The following is a 13,705-nucleotide window of genomic DNA, read 5'->3' as shown; positions in this document are numbered from 1 at the left end:
GACCTCCCACACTCAAGCAGTCCTCCCACACAAGCCTCCTGAGTAGCTGGGACTATGGGCTCACGCCACCATGCCTGGTTGATTTATTTTTATTTTTAGTAGAAACAAGATCTTGCTATGTTGCCTGGGCTGGTCTTGAACTCACGGGGTCAAGCAATCCTCTTGCCTCAGCTTCCCAAAGTACTGGGATTACAGGCATGAACCACCGCCCCCAACCTTTACTGAATATTTTTAAGGCCACTGTTTAAATCAATTGCTCAGAAAAAAAAAAAAAAAAAAGAGTCCTTTCAAAATATTACTGCTCATTGACAATGCACCTAGACCTCTAGACATCTTAAGGCTCTGATGGAGATCTAGAAGGAGATTAATGTTTTCATGCCTGATAACACATCATCCATTCTGCAGTTTGTAGATCAAATAGTAATTTTTATTTTCATCTCTTATTAAGAAATACATTTTGTAAGACTATAGCTGCCAAATAGTGATTCCTCTGATAGATAAGGGCAAGATAAATTGAAAACCTTCTGAAAATGATTCACTATTCTAGATGGTATTAAGAGCATTTGTGATTCATTGGAGGTTAAAATATCAACATGAACAGGCATTTGGAAGAGGTTGATTTCAACCCTCTGGGATGATTTTGAGGGCTTTAAGACATTAGTGGAGGCAGTAACTGCAGATGTGGTGGAAATAGCAAGAAAACTAGAATTAGAAGTAGAAACTGAAGATGGGACTGAATTGCTACAATTATGATAAAACTTGAATGATGAGGAGTTGCCTCTTATGAATGGGCAAAGAAAGTGGTTTCTTGAGATGAAAACAACTGGTGAATATGTTGTGATCATTGTTGAAATGACATCAGAAGGTTTAGAATAGCATAAACATAGTTGATACAGCAGTGGCAGGGTGTGAGAGGACTGACTCCAATTTTTAAAGAAGTTCTACTATGGGTAAAATACTACCAAACAGCATCACATGCTACAGAGAAATCTATCGTGAAGGGAAGAGTCAGTTGATGTGGCAAAATTCACTGTTGTCTCATTTTAAGAAATTGACACAACCACTCCAACCTTCAGCAACCATCATCCTGATCAGTCAGCAGACATCAACACCAAGGCAAGACCTTCCACCAGCAAAAAGATTATGATTTTCCAAAGGCCCAGATGGTTGTTAGCATTTGCAGCAATAAAGTATTTTAAATAAGGTATGTACATTATTTTTCTAGATATAATGCTATTTCACACTTAACAGACTACAGTATAATGTAAACATAACTTTTATATGCACTGAGAAATCAAAAAATTGTATGACTTGATTTATTATGATATTTGCTTTATTGTGGTGGTCTGGAACCAAACCTGTAACATCTCTGAGGTATGCCTATATATTTTTGCGTAACTTAGATTGATTGCAAAATAGTATTTCAGCATCTCCATTCAACTAAACCCACCTTCGTTCCTATTTTAATAATGGATGTTTATTCCACACCTACAAGACATGCTTCAAAAAGCCAGGCAAAGTGAGATAGATTTTCTCTTTTACAGATAAAATAGCAGACAAACTGAAAAACCAAACTCAGCCAACAAAAATCTTCATGAAAGTTTGAGTCTCAGTGAGGTTAAATAATTAGCCCGTTCATGCTAATAATGGCTGAGCATATAGATGCTCAGCTAGTCTGACTGGAAGCCCCTGACTTTCCTTCATGTTCTTATTTATGTCTCTCAATCTTCCTTGTAGTTTTTTTTTTTTTTTTTTTTTTTTAGCACAAAATTAAGTTTGCTCCTGATGTAAGTAACGTTTACTTATTTCTAAAGCGTATATGATTCCTGCAAAAACAGTGTCATGCAATAACCTAAAATTGAGGAGTACATTTAGAGATAAAATGAATCCAAATTTTGAAATACATAGTTTTCTTGCTTTAGGATACGCATACACATATTAAAAAGTGAAAAAATGAATGAGGTAGTCTGAGGCTTAATACATGCAAGTAGCCTACTTACCATGGAATTGTTTTTGTAGAGCCATCTAAGTAATTGGAGACAAAAAGGTCAATATTATAATTGCTAGTAACATTTCCTTGTTCATATATACTAAGATAATTAATGACAGAGCTAATATTTTTAGTGTCATTCAATGCCAAATCCACACTCCTATTAAACTCCACACTATTGCTGAGATATTGTACAAGTACAGAGAGGAGGGGTGAGGAAGAGAGAAAGAATGCAATATTGTTACCACACTGACAATGAAATTTTGAGCCAAATATAAAGTTTTTAAATGTTTATGCTTGTGGAAAGCAGGTTAAATTAAAGGAGGATGAAGATGGACATGGAAAAATTGTGGAGATGATGAAAGGGCTTTATAGAATTATGGCACTTGTTTTCAAATCTTATTTTTATCAAACTGTCTTCCTTTTCTTCATACAAACATGCCACTAAATTCAACTTATCAACCTTGATTGAGGCTGCTGGCTGGAGGTGGGGTTCACAAAGGTACAAAGAGAAGATCGAGGTAAACAAGAGAAATTTTCCAAAGATAGTTGAGTAGGAATTGAGAGAGTATTCTGAGAAGATTGTGGAGTAGAAAGAACCAGGAATCCATCTTCCCACCACGACAATGATTACATTAGCAGAATCTGTGACATGTAATTATTTAGAAACTATGGAGTCTATTGAGGCTTGCAACTTCCAGGGAAAGAATTTAAAAGTAAATTAGAGTTATTTTTGGTCAGTGTCAGTTCTTAATACAGTAGCAGTTACCCATGCCCATCCCCAGCCCTGTGATAGTCAGCTGTATACGCATTCCAGGAGCAGCCTATGGGACCCAGAGTGGGCAAAAAGCACCCTGTCTTCCAAGTACTGAGCATCTGTACACTGGTCATTGATTGCTGCTTCTGATCATAGAAGTGCAGACAAAGAGGCAGAGTGTCACGGATTTTGCACCTTGCCTCATTGGTTTAAGCCCCTTCCCTCCAGCTGAAGTGACTTCCAGGGGATTTAAAGGACTGGTGTCTCTCCTCCTTAACTTTTCTGTCTCTCTCTTTTTTTTTTCTTTTGGGAGGCAGGCATTAAAGACTAGAACATCCAAAAACAATGGCATATATAAGGAAAATTAGAAAGTAACTATGCATGCCAAGGAAAAGACTAGGATCAGAAAAACCTGAGAAGACCTCAAGTGTACACTTCATGTTGAACCTTGGCACAGAGAGAGCCTACAATTAAACAAACAAAAAACCTAGGGAAGGGGTTTGATTTCCAGAGTTACCACATCTCCTGCTTACCTTGATCTCTATCTTTGTGAACCCCATCTCCAGCCAGCAGCCTCAACCAAGGTTAATATGTTGGATTTAGTGGCACATGTATATGAAGAAAAGGAAGATGGTTTTATAAAAAATAACATTTGAAAACAAGTGCCATTGGATTCAGACGTCCAGTTTTCAACAAAAAATCACAAGGCATACAAAGAAACAGGAAAATTAGGCTCATTCAAAGGGAAAAAATATTGGTAAATCTCAGAGTGGGGGGAAAGAGAAAAAGTAAATAAAAGATATCAACAGGAACTATTTCTGAAAAAATATCTGATGGTAGATCTACTAGACAAAGAGTTTAAAACAACTACCTTAAGGATGCTCAAAGAAGTAAAGGAGAATGTGGAGAAAGTTGAGGAAACCATGTATTTACAAAATGGAAATAACAATAAAGAGACAGAAAATCAAAAAGAAGACAAAAAGAAATTCTGAAAGAGAAAAAATACAGTAACTGAAATGAAAAAATCACTAGGAGGATTCAGAGGCAGTTTTGAACAGACAGAAGAATGAGCAAACTTGAAGATAATAGAAATTACTAAGTCTGAGGAACCAAAAGAAAAAAAAAAATAGTAAAAGCAAACAAATTCTACGGGACCTGTTGGAACACCATCAAGTGGACCAATATACACATCGTGGGAGTTTTAAAAGGAGAACAGAGACAGAAAGGACAGAAAGAATATTTGAAGAAATAATGGCTGAAAAATTCTCGAATTTGATGAAAGACATTAATATAAACATCCAGGAAGCTCAATGAACTCCAGGTAAGATTAACTCAAAAAAACCCACATTAAGACACATTATAATTAAGCTTTCAAAAGCCTAACATGAAGAATCTAGTTCAAGTTGCTCTCAAGTCTAAGGATGAGACTCCTATGCATTCAGCCATAGCAGGATCACCCCGGCCTGAGCTTGAGTTGAATCCATCGGGAAATTCAGGGCATGCTTGGGCATATTTGGTTAGCTAATGGGGATGGCTGCCTGTCTCACTTGTCTGTTGCTGTGTAACAAAGCACTCTAAAACTTTCTGTTTTAAAACAACAACAATAATTTATTTGCTCATGAAAGTGCAGTTTGGGTAGGGTAGATAAACAGGACCAGCTTGTCTCTGTTTTATGTGGCATCTGCTGGGGCTAGAAAGTCCACAATGACTTTATGCTTATGTCTGCCTCAGTTGGGATGGCTGGAACAGCTGAAGTCTGGTTGGACATCTCTATCTCCATGTGGCGTGGCATCTCCATATGGTTAGGTTGGGCTTTGACAAAGACTCTCTCCTTGACCAAACTTTAAACAGGCTCCTCTGAATCCTCTTCTCAACTAGGTCTTGACCTTGGCCCCAGTCTTCTCTTTGACCTGTCTAGCCCAATGTAGTTTTAGCAAGAATCCTGCTAAGTTTAGTGAGAACTTCCCTACCCTTGAAATCTAATCAGATTCCTCATCCCCCACCTTTGATGTAAAAGCCTTTGGCCTGCTTACAGCAAGAACCCTGTTAAGTCAGTTTAGCAAGGATCTCCCTATCCTTGAGGTCTTCCCTTAGCAATTTTCCATCCACTTACCCCTTTGGCTATAAATCTCTAGCTGCTAATCCCTTTCCCCTATTGCAATACCCCTATTGCCAAAGTCCTGAAAAAAGTCTTCATTACAATTTCAGCAAGTTTCCTGCAGATGGCAAAGTAGAAGCTGCTAGACTTTTTTAATGCCTGGTCTTGGAAGTCCCAGAAGATCATTTTCTCCACATCCTATTGGTCAAATTAGTCACAGGACCAAATCAGATTCAAAGGAGGGGCAATAGATTTGTACTGCAAAAAAGCACATGGAATGGGAGGTAGTGTGCCATTTTTGGAAATATGTTCTACCATTCTGTCAGAAGTCAGTTCCACAGAACACTGAGAATTTACCCTAGAACAACTAAGAGTTATGTACACCAGCTTGACCCAGTGACAAAACTTTCACCGCCTGGGGGAAAACTGTCAGAGCACAACATGGTGTTTGTCACTAAGATTTGTATATGTTCCATATCTAGACCCTGGAGGATTCATATCTATATTTTTAGTTAGGAGAATAGGCTATCAGTAAAATCTGTTTTAATGAAACTGTTTCATTAAAAATACCTTAAGGCATTTGAACACCAACAGTACTGGTTTGGTAATCTTATGGGAAAATGTTAATACCAAAGTGGAGGACAGGTGTTCTTTCCACGTCTAGGGGAATGCAGTGCAACTTCTGGACATCAAGAACTCCTGATAGTAGAGTCCCCACTTAGGCACTACCCAGTTTCTGATGACAAGGGCCATTTTGGTAGATACAGTTGATTTGGACCCAGTATCCACTACAAACTCTTTTTTTTGAGACAGAGTCTCACTCTGTCATCCAGGCTGGAGGGCAGTGGCGTGATCTCAGCTCACTGCAGCCTCTGCCTCCTGGGTTCAAGTGATTCTCCTGCCTCAGCCTCCCAAGTAGCTGGGACTACAGGCATGTGCCACCACACCCAGCTAATTTTTGTATTTTTAGTAGAGACAGGGTTTCACCATGTTGGCCATGATGGTCTTGATCTCCTGACCTCGTGTTCCACCTGCCTTGGCCTCCCAAAGTGCTGGGATTACAGGCGTGAGCCACCACGCCCAGTCCAAATTCCTTATGTTATGGCTTGATTTCTGATGCAGCAAAGTGAGAGAAAAGAAGTGATGGAGGGGAAGTAACAGTAAAAGAGAGAACACGTGAACATTTGCTTGAAGGCTCAAGATTGAAAAGATTCAGGATTAAAAGAGTTATGGGAAAAAAGACAAACAGCTGGACTTACGCTAGTAAAATTTCTTTATTAAAAGGCTTAAAATAAAACCCTATAAACACTCAAGTATGAAATAAAAGTTATCTATATTGGAAGAAACCCAGAATGATACTGGAACTTCTTAGCAGTAGTAAATGCTGAAAGCTAAAAGTTCTGAGGAAAAAGAATTGTGACCAGAATTGTGACCCAGATTATCCTTTGTGCGAGGTCAAAATAAAACAACTTGAAAACAAGTATGGATTTAGAAAGTACCCTAATTTAGCTTTTCTGAAAACATAATAATCATTTGAGGAAATACTCCAGCTAAGCCAAATTAACATGCAGAATTGAAGAAAATAAAAGTCATGTAATATAGAACAGTGCTGAATACTGAAATCTAATTTATACTTAGATTTAAATAATTATAATTACTATGATGGTGAAGCTAATTACAATTGTAAAGAAAAGACCCTGAAAATTAAAAACGAGTGAATACCTTAACACTGGAGTAGAGATTTTGCAAAGAACCTAGCGTTCCAACTGAAATAGTGTACATCTCTTTCTTGTGTCATTTTAGCCACTGCATCACGGCCATATTACTTCACCTAGGACCTTCACCTCTCCATATTTTGCTTTCTCCTCTTTCCCTTTGTTGTTTCTCATTTCTCCTCCTCAGCCTCTCATTCCTGGACTACCCCACGAATTCCAGATTCTCGCCTCTCTTAAGCAAACTTATTAAATTTTCTCTAACTCTCCTCCCAACTCACTCCAGGCTTGGCTTTACAGATTTCAAACTCATAAAGGTCCTCAGCTAAAGACAAGGATCCTCTGAGAACCTTCCTTTCACAGAATCCACCTTTTTAAAACGAAATTGTGGTTTTATTATTTTTATTTCATTTTATTTTTTTTTTGAGACAGAGTTTCACTCTTGTTGCCCAGGCTGGAGTGCAACGACGTGATCTCGGCTCACCGCAACCACCACCTCCTGGATTCAAGTGATTCTCCTGCCTCAGCCTCCCAACTAGCTGGGATTACAGGCATGGGCCATCACACCCAGCTAATTTTGTATTTTTAGAAGAGACGGGGTTTCTCCATGTTGGTCAGGCTGGCCTCAAACTCCCGAACTCGGGTGATCTGCCCCTCTCGGCCTCCCAAAGTGCTGGGATTACAGCTGTGAGCCATCGTGCCTGCCTGTTATTTTTAAAATAGAGACAGGGGTCTCACTATGTTGCCCAGGCTGGTCTCGAACTCCTGGGCTCAAATGATCCTCTTGCCTTGGCCTCCCTAAATGCTAGGATTACAGGCAAGAGCCACCATGCCCAGTTCAGAAGTTGTAGTTTTAAATAACTGCTCTTCGGTACCAAATGTATGAAACAAAATTACAGGCCAGGCGCAGTGACTCACGCCTGTAATCCCAGCACTTTGGGAGGCCGAGGTGGGTGGATCACCTAAGGTCAGGGGTTCAAGATGAGCCTGACCAACATGGTGAAACCCCATCTCTACTAAAAATACAAAAAATTAGCTGGGCATGGTGGTGGATGCCTGTAATCCTAGCTACAGGCTAGGCTGAGGCAGGAGAATCACTTGAACCTGGGAGATGGAGGCTGCAGTGAGCTGAGATCCTACCACTGCACTTCAGCCTGGGCAACAGAGTGAGGCTGTCTCAAAACAACAACAAAAAATTACAAATGCAAAGATAAATTAACAAAAACCATGGTGACAGTGAGGCTGCCAGTGTTTTACAGATGAATTAGTCTGTACAAAAGGAAAAATAATTTATAGTACCAAATGTTGTCATCATGTTTCATGTTTGAGGCCTTTTATCCAGAACTATACTGACATAAATTTGCCTTTACTGTTTTCTTTGCATTTGCCTGTGCAAGGTGGTTGTACTTTTTATTGTATCCATTCTGAATCATTTAGACTGTTTTGTTAGCGGCATATAGTTGGGAGATTTTATTTTATCCAATCTGATAGTGGCTATTTTATGTATGTAATACATTTATTTACTCTTATTCCATCATTTTATGCTTCACTGTGGCTAATTTAGCTGTTATCTTTCAGCTAGTGATTTGGAGGGAAAATTTTACTTAAATATGATTTTCTGTTAGCTTCAAGTTACTTTAGGAACAAAAAGGGGTTAGAAGTTCACAAGTGTTCCCCAAACCGGGAAAAGTAGTTGCTTTTTTTAACATTGACATTACCACTAAATTTAAAAATTGAATTTGTATTTTTTCCAAGTTAAAAATAAAATAGTATCTATTGACATTGCCTACATGAAATTCAAAACAGTGTGTTTTAACCTCTTCCTTTCCTTCTAACCCTTATTTTCCAGTTTGGGTTGATAATCTTGAATTTAAGATGATTTAAATTACTAAGCATTTCATTGTTTCTCTTTTGAGTTATTTAAACATTCACGTTGAGATTATCAGGTTAATGACAATTATTTATACATTTATTCAAGTTTAAATATTCCGTTGCTCAAACTGTTTCCTTAGTACCTTTCCATTTATCTTAATTACTGGGGCAGCTGGAATACTGTAGTAGAAATATGTTGTGGTTTCTGGCTCCCAAGCACTTTTGCAGTGTCTCTCATAGATTTGAGAAATTCATTTTTGTGAATCCAGTCTTCTCAATGGAGAAACAAAAAAGTGAACTTTCCCAGGTGCTACAGGCATGTAACACATCCTCTGCCAACCACACCCACCCAAGCAAGACTTCAATTCAGAAGCAAGCAGCGTGAAATGAGTGCCACATGTAATCTTATTTTGTGGCCATGGTGTCAGAGGATTCCAGCAGTTAGGGGTAGCATCGAGGTCTTTACTGTAGCCTCAAAGTATGGTTTGGATATTGTTTCCACTGTGTAGTTTCTAAGACTGCTTTTCTAGTCCATGTCATACAGATCCTGTGAGCTACCTCATATTCTTTAAATAAACATCTTGTCATTTAGAGGTCTTGTTTTTAACTAACAAGAATCCCAAAGGTTGATAAACGAAATGTTAGTATGGTTGGTTTCAGAATTCTTAGGTAATATTTCTGTTCTCTTCCAAATGCTGCATGTATTGTGTTTCATTGTTTTGTGGTGTTTTGTTCTTTGACATTTAGTACTGCAGAGATACTTGATGCCATTTTTTTTTTTTTTTTGATGGCAACCTATTCTTCTCTTCCCACTGATTTTTTCCCCCTCCCTCTGTCACCCAGGCTGCCGTGCAGTGGTGAGATCTTAGCTCACTGCAACCTCTGCCTCCCGGGTTCAAGTGATTCTTCTGCCTCAGCCTTCTGAGTAGGTGGGACTACAGACGCGCGCCACCACACCTGTCTAATTTTTGTATTTTTAGTAGAGACAGGCTTTCGCCACGCTAGCCAGGATGGTCTCGATCTCTTGATCTCGTGATCCACCTGCCTCGGCCTCCCAAACTGTTGGGATTACAGGTGTGAGCCACCGCGCCCGGCCCCTCTGATGTTTTTATAAAGTCTTATCTTGGAAATTTTAAAACTTACTGTATGTCTAAATATGGTTTTCTGTTAGTTTTGTTACTTCAGGAACAAAGAGGGGTGAGAGGTTCACAATTGCTTCCCGAACCGGGAAAAGTAGAACAAGGTCTCAAAAATGTCAGGAACTGAGTGACTCCAGGAGCTGGGGGCTCTTTTTTTGAGACAGGGTCTCATTTTGTCACCAAGGCTGGAGTGCAGTGTCAGCCTCCTGAGTAGCGGGGACTACAGGCGTGGAGCACCATGCCCAGCTAATTTTTAATTTTTTGTAGAGACGAGGTCTCACTATGGTACCCCTAGGTTGGTCTTAAACTCCCCGGCTCAAGCAATCCTAAAGTGCTGGGACTGTAGGAGTGAGCCACTGCACCCAGACCCGGTTTTTTTTGTTTTTCTTAGAGACAGTGTCTTGCTTTGTCACCCAGGCTGGAGTGCTTACAGCTCACTGTGGTCTTCAACTGATGGCCTCAAGCTATCCTTCTGCCTCAGTCTCTGTGTAGCTGGTACTACAGGTATGCACCATCAGGCCCTATTTTTATTTATTTATTTGTTTGTTTGTTTGTTTGTTTTTGTAGAGACAGGGTTTTGCTTTGTTGCCCAGGCTGGTCTTGAGCTTGTGATTCTTGTCTCTCACTTTGTCCTCCCAGTATCTGTTCCCTTTACCTCTTTCTCCACTAGGTGGCTTCCTCTTAGTTTAAGCTTCACGATGCCAATCATGGTAATTTGAGCCTTAACTGTGTATGCTCTTTCGTTCCAGCACTCAAGAACCAGCCAGACGCAAAAGCCAAAATTGACAAATGGGATCTCATTAAACTAAAGAGCTTCTGCACAGCAAAAGAAACTACCATCAGAGTGAACAGGCAACCTACAGAATGGGAGAAAATTTTGCAATCTACTCATCTGACAAAAGGCTAATATCCAGAACCTACAAAGAACTCAAACAAATTTACAAAGGAAAAAAGCGAAACAACCCCATCAAAAAGTGGGCAAAGGATATGAACAGACATTTCGAAAGAGGAGGCATTCATACAGCCAACAGACACATGAAAAAATTATCATCATCACTGGCCATCAGAAATGCAAATCAAAACCACAATGAGATACCATCTCACACCAGTTAGAATGGCGATCATTAAAAAGTCAGGAAACAACAGGTGCTGGAGAGGATGGAGAAATAGAACACTTTTACACTGTTGGTGGGATTGTAAACTGGTTCAGCCATTATGGAAAACAGTGTAAAGCGATTCCTCAGGATCTAGAATGTACCATATGACCCAGCCATCCCATTACTGGGTATATACCCAAGGATTTATAAATCATGCTGCTATAGACACATGCACATGTATGTTTATTAGGCACTATTCTAATAACAAGACTTGGAGACTTGAATCAACCCAAATGTCCATCAGTGACAAGGAATGGATTAAGAAATGCTTTATATACACCATGGAATACTATGCAGCATGAAAAAGGACGGTTGTAGCACTGGCGGGACATGGATACGGCAGAAACCATCCTTCTTAGCAAACTATCACAAGAACAGAAACCAAACACCGCGTATTTCTCGCACCATAGGTGGGAACTGAACAATGAGAGATCACTTGGACTTGGGAAGGGAACATCACACACAGGCCCTATCATGGGGAGGGAGGAGAGAAGTTGCATTGGGAGTTATACCTGATGTAAATGACAAGTTGATGGGTGCTGACGAGTTGATGGGTGCAGCACACCAACATGGCACAAGTATACATATGTAACAAACCTGCACGTTATGCACATGTACCCTAGAACTTAAAGTATAATAATAAAAAAATAAATAAATAAAAAGAAAAAAATAAAATAAAATAAAATTGTTAGGAGGGTAGATGTAATCTTAAATGTTACCACAAAATAAAATTTTTTTTAAAATCCAAAAAAAAAAAAAAAAAACGAACCAGCCAGAAATTTCCTTTGTGACTCTTATTTCAAATTGATTGGTCTAATCATTTTTTTCTTTCCAAGCAGGGCTATACAAGTCTTTGGTCACTGACCAGCTGATGATGAGTCTCCTCCAGGTCAGATATAACTCTGGTACAAATAGCCAAGGTCAGGGAGAAAGACTGCTTACGTAGTTCAATGACCAATCAATGAGGCTAAGGGTTTGGATTCCAAAAGGTGGTGTAGGTAGGGCGGTTAATGTTTGGCATTTCTTTCAATAATTATTTCTCACTAATGTTGCTTTATATTCAATTGCATACATTATGTTGAATATTTTTAATTAAAAAACCGTATTACTTAAAGAAAATAAGTGGATAGTCACAATGTAGAGAAAGAATTATCCTGAATATCAGAGAAAAGAAAGTGTATTTAGCACCAAAAACAATACTATATACATAGAACGTACAGGTTGAAAAAAGCATCAATGGCCTAACAAAAAGCAGAATATACTTTTATAGATCATAGACAGAGTTATAAGAATGGCAGAAAAATGACCTGGGGTTTACAGGAGCCATAATCTATAGGTTTCAACATTACAAAGTAATTTTTAAATTTTAAGTCTGCGTAATACGAGGAAAATATGCTTATTAGAAAGGAAAAAAAAATACTCTATTTCAGCCACGTTGACTTTTGAAAAATAATTATTTCATAAATTTTAATGATCTGACTATTCAGATGTTTCTTTAGCTATGGGCAATTTACTTTTTACATTTCTGGTGCTCTGCTTTTTTCCTTAGATTCCAAGAAACCCTGTGATAACATATATTCAGATATTGTGCACCTGGCTCCCATCCTCCGCAAGATTCATCCTTTCATGTAATTAACCTTGTGGCAACATGATCCATATTTTAATTAAGAAACATTTTACTGTACTTACAGTGCTATTTGATTCTTATGGGGCTTATCTTTGATTATGTCCTTTTCATTACCCTGGTAATTTGTAAAGTTGTCCTTAAATATCAATCTGTTAATTGCTTATTGATCACTTCCACTGTATATTAAAAAACTGGATACATTTTCATCTGAAATCAACCTTTTCTCATTTTAAAGTTCCCATTTCATAGTCTCTTTTAATCTTACTGAAAATTCAAATTAGATCTTTGCTGAAGTTATTGCTTTTTATAATAAGTCTCAAAGGGAACATTAACTGAGCCTTCAGATATAATCATTGTCTTTAAAATTACTTGTTCATTCATGTCTGATTAAGTTTGTCTGCTGTCAGGAGTTGAGATAAGCATTATCAGATTGGATGGCTCAATACTGAATTTTGTGCCTAGGGGAAGAAGAGTTTATCTGTTGGCATACTTTGTCAGATTAAAGGTCCAGTTGTTGGGAGGAATCCCTAGAGCTGAAGGCAAATCACTCAAGGAGCCTCACTGTGATAACTTAGGGCAGTAATTCTCAAAGTGTGGTCTCCAGACCAGCAGCATTAGCCTCACCTTCCAACTTGTTAGATATGCACGTTCTTGGGCCCCATTCCAAACCTCCTGAATCAAACTGGGGGTATGGCCCAGCTATGTCTTGGTAAGCACTCCTGGTGATCCCAACGCACTCCTTTGAAGTGCCTTACGATAGGTAACTCTCCCTCCCCCACTCCTCTCCAAACAGGCATCATAACTCTTGACTAATTCCCAACACTGGACTTAGTATACCATTTGTAGACAAGCATAAATTGGGAATATTTGGCCTGCTATCGATTATAGCAGCACCCTGTGAACATCTATAATTAGAATTGAGACTTGCCCCTTTACTAATTCAGAACCACTATCTCTAATAGAGGGCCTCATCCAGCAATCTTTACTTCAATGGGTAGTGTAGACTGGCCCTTCTCCCAGTCAGTGTTGCCTACAAAAATTCCACTTTTCTGGCATGTGGAATGAACTCTTCATTTTCAACATTTATATTTTCTTATTTGAATTAAAAGGCAATTTTATCTAATTGACTAACATCCCATCTCTTTCCATAGAAGTACTTGAAGTGGTTTGCAAAAACTGGCAAGAAATAATTCAGAAAGTTAGAAATAGAAAGTCAGAAAATGAAAGGAAACCAATATGACCTATATGCATGTATCTCCATTGTTTATGGAAGCTTTGGAGAACAACAGAAATAGATTGTATTCATAGACAATTTCAGATAACATTTGGCAAAAATGTAAATGTCAGTCATTT

At 38.7% G+C, this 13,705-nt stretch overlaps 1 long non-coding RNA gene across 1 annotated transcript; it reads left to right on the top strand.

The window, feature by feature from the left end:
- Positions 1-237: 237 nt before the first annotated feature.
- On the top strand, positions 238-12,565 carry LOC110743515. Its single transcript, XR_002522688.2, has 2 exons — positions 238-1,204; positions 11,565-12,565. It is a non-coding gene; the product is annotated as an uncharacterized LOC110743515 (long non-coding RNA).
- Positions 12,566-13,705: the final 1,140 nt, after the last annotated feature.

The sequence above is a fragment of the Papio anubis genome, chromosome 5 (genome assembly GCF_008728515.1).
Source record: "Papio anubis isolate 15944 chromosome 5, Panubis1.0, whole genome shotgun sequence".
Taxonomy (NCBI): Eukaryota; Metazoa; Chordata; class Mammalia; order Primates; family Cercopithecidae; genus Papio; species Papio anubis.
This window is presented reverse-complemented; position numbering and strand designations above follow the sequence as displayed.